Source organism: Dipodomys ordii, unplaced genomic scaffold (assembly GCF_000151885.1).
Source record: "Dipodomys ordii isolate 6190 unplaced genomic scaffold, Dord_2.0 Scaffold111, whole genome shotgun sequence".
Taxonomy (NCBI): Eukaryota; Metazoa; Chordata; class Mammalia; order Rodentia; family Heteromyidae; genus Dipodomys; species Dipodomys ordii.
This window is the reverse complement of record NW_012267327.1, coordinates 5,907,231-5,910,970: the sequence shown is the minus strand read 5'-3', so window position 1 is coordinate 5,910,970 and position 3,740 is coordinate 5,907,231.

The following is a 3,740-nucleotide window of genomic DNA, read 5'->3' as shown; positions in this document are numbered from 1 at the left end:
TATATAATTTAAGTGTCCCCAAAAGGGGGACACTTCTAACAGTGACCTTCTAGCTCTGCTCTATTCCCCACAGGGTTCCTTGACTCATTAGTCCCTGTGGTTGATTATGTGAGGTGAATCAAGGGATTACAATTTTTATATGATTTTCTACTGTGAGGCAAAGAATGAAAATCCTGGCCCTATGAATACTAAGCTAATGTTCTGACACTAAATTACAACCCCTACTCCTCTCACAAATCTTTAATAAGACAGTCGTGGGCTGAGAAGGTGGCTCAGTGGTAGAGTACTTGCCTTGAATGCATGAGGTCCTGGGTTCCATTCCTTAGCACCACATAAGCAGAAAAAGCCAGAAGGGGCGCTGTAGCTCAAGTGGTAGAGTGCTAGCCTTGAGCTGAAGAGCTGAGGGACAGTGCCTAAGCCTACATTCAGGCCCCACAACGGACAAAGGAAAAAAAAAAAAAAGACAATCGTAATACCAGAGAATGATGTAGCAGAAAGACTTTCAGAGATCTTTTAATTCTGGTGTGTGTGCTTTTTCTTTTTTTTGAGTGGGGGGTTCTCAAAGAGAATAATTTGCTCAATGATACAATACAGTTTGTGGCAGAACTTTATCTAGAGCTTTTCTTTTTTTATTGTAAAGGTGATGTACAGAGGGGTTAACATTACATAAGTAAGGAAATGAATATACTTCTTTTTTTTGGGGGGGGGTCCAGTCATGGGGCCTGAACTCTGGGTCTGGGCGGTGTCCCTCAGCTCTTCAGCTCAAGGCGAGCGCTCTACCACTTGAGCCACAGCACCACTTCCTGCTTTTTTTTTCCTTTTTGCTTATGTGGTGCTGAGGAATCGAACCCAGGGCCTCAGGCATGCAAGGCAAGCGCTCTACCACTGAGCCACCTTCCCAGCCCAGGAATATACTTCTTGTGGAACACTGTTACCACTCCTCGTTTTCTCCTGCTATCCCCACTCCCACTCTTCTCCCCTCAAGTTGTAAAGTTCACTTCCAACAGTGTCTTGTGAGTATCACCATTGCATCGGTTCACCCTTGTGCAATTCAGTGCCAATTATATACACTAGAAGAGCCTCTAGTGTACAGATGTCTCAAGATTATGCTGTATCACATACAAATAAAATATCTACATGAGGAAAATACCACCTGCACACTCCTTCTTTAATAAATATTCTTGGATATGTTGGTTTTGTGTGTGCCAGTCCTGGGGTTTAACTCAAGACTCTGTCCTTGAGTGCTTTTCACTCAAAGCTAGTGCTCTACCACTTGGAACCACAGCTCTACTTCCAGGTTTTTGGTGGTTGATGAAGATAAGTCTCAGACTTTCCTGCCAGAGCTGGCTTTGAGCCACAATCCTCAGATCTTAGCCTCCTTAGTAGCTAACATTATAGGCATGAGGCACCAGTGCCCAGCCCTCTGTAAGTTCTGATCATTTGTTTTCCCTCATATTTTCTTTAAAATTTCTAGAATTATATTTATTCCTAAATCTCAGCAAAGTATGGTCCATCATCCATTTTGTAGATAAAGTATTATTATAATACAACCATACTTATTTGTTTACATAATATCTATGGTTGTTCAAATACAGTAGATTATTTCTGTATTTGTGTCCTCTACTTGCCATTTTTATTTAACTCACAGTCATTTTCCTAGTTCTAGAGGCATTAAAATAGCAAATAGATTGCTGAAACAAACATTAGATTCATTATATATTTGGTTACTATTTTGTTCTCAGAGCTAAATAACTTTACTATTTAAAATGCACGGAGGGTAGAGATAGTTTTGTGATAAATCATTTGCCTAAAATACATAAAATTATATATAAATATACATATGTATACATATATAGATATACAGAGAGAGACAGAGAGAGAGAGCACATGCCCAATGAGGACAAATCCAGTGGTTTGAAGTTGACAGAGTCAACCAGGTTTTGTTGATTCTTCGACCAGTTGATGGTCAGTAAGAGCTGACCACGTTTCATTATCTTGATATTTACTAGTTTCCTATTTATAGCAGATTTTTTTAAACAGGAAATCTTTAGCCAGAATTTACTCTGGTTCAAAGGGAGGTGTTTTGGGTGGCAGGGAATATTGTTTAAGACATATCATGGCCTATGAAGAATAGTATTGGACTCAAGATAATTATCAGTGATTCAAATTCTCTTTCTCCTCTGCATCCTTGAGTTAATTTCCACAAGCTTTGTTTTCCATCCATGAGAGAATAATCTTATACATGTAAATCCTCTGTCATAGACCCTGAATATAAATGAGCAAATCAAAGAGTAAAGAGAAACAAAAATATTTTATAATGTATGGAGACAAACATGCTGACATGTTTGATGATCCAGGGCTACTTAGCAACCCCTCAGCAAGGCAGAAACACCAAACCAGTGGGTTTATCCTGAAATTTTTCACATGGATGCTAAACCTCTATAGAAGTTAGTTTTGGTGAAACCTTTCCAGTACAATATGATAAGCTAGATTTATTTGAGTCTTATCTTGTGAAAACTACCTGCCCCAGATGGAATGTACTTCTTTTCAGGATCATATTAAGTACAAATAGTTAGCCAAGATCAAATTAAGTATAAATTCTTGGCCAAAAAATCATCTTATACTGAAATTAGGAGGATTATAAAAGGGTATTATTATTTTTTAACAGAAGAGATAGTTGAGAGGGCTTCAAAATACCTGCTCTGATAGGTACATAATTTGTTAGTCAAAAATAACAATAATTTAAAAGAAAAATGAAAAAATCTATATAGCATATACCATATAGATTTCTGTAAGTTTTTTTTTAATAGGTGGATGACTCTCTCTTAAGATTATGGGGAAGTCTTCTGCTCTTTTAAAAAATGTTATGTAGGTCTTTAGTTTGTACCTCTTCATCTATTCCCATGATTCAGGGGTTGGGTCTTTTGATAGCATCTCAGGTCTCAAGCTGCATTCAATTTTCTTTAGTATTTTCCCTGTGTCTGACTAATCTACTTCTGACCTATCTTCAATCCTTGATGTTTTATTCCACTCTATTAGCAAGTATTTGAACTAAGCTTTTATTTGCTTACTGAGTTTTTCGTTACTCTGCAGATACTTGTTGAAATCATATGATACTCTAGGTTTTAGACTCATTATTAAGATCCGTGGTTCTTAAAAACCCATCTCCTGTAACAAAATAGTTTATATGTAAGTGTATTTTTTTCCCAAATTCCTCAAAATGCTTCTATCACACAGATTAATTCTTTCCATACCAATCGTGCCCAAAATTCCAACCCTGGAAAGTTCTGGAAAGTTCTACAGCTTTCAAGTGGTCAAAACCAAAGGCAAGGTATTTCTATCTCGGTGCTTTCCAAAGGAGAAGCAAAGAATAAAGCCATATTCCACTCTCTAGAACTGAACAACCTCATCCTTCCAGCCCTGACCCTGCTCCTGACAGAGAGGAACTTACTTGAGGAAGAAGGAATGGCTAGCCTTTTCTTGCTTGCCCTGAAACATATTGATGGACCCTGACCAGACTGGCTTACCCTGCCCTTTTTAACTCACTCAGAAGATGAAGCTGCCTTTAGGGATGAAAAGATCTCTTCTAAGACTATGTCCCACAAGAAACTGCTTGCCCAAAGTATCCTGGAATGTGAACACCTAACAGGCAAGTGTGACTGTAAAAAAATTTTTTAATCATTTACTGTACATGTTTTACATATTAAAACATGTACACAAAAAGATTCTTCATTAAAACA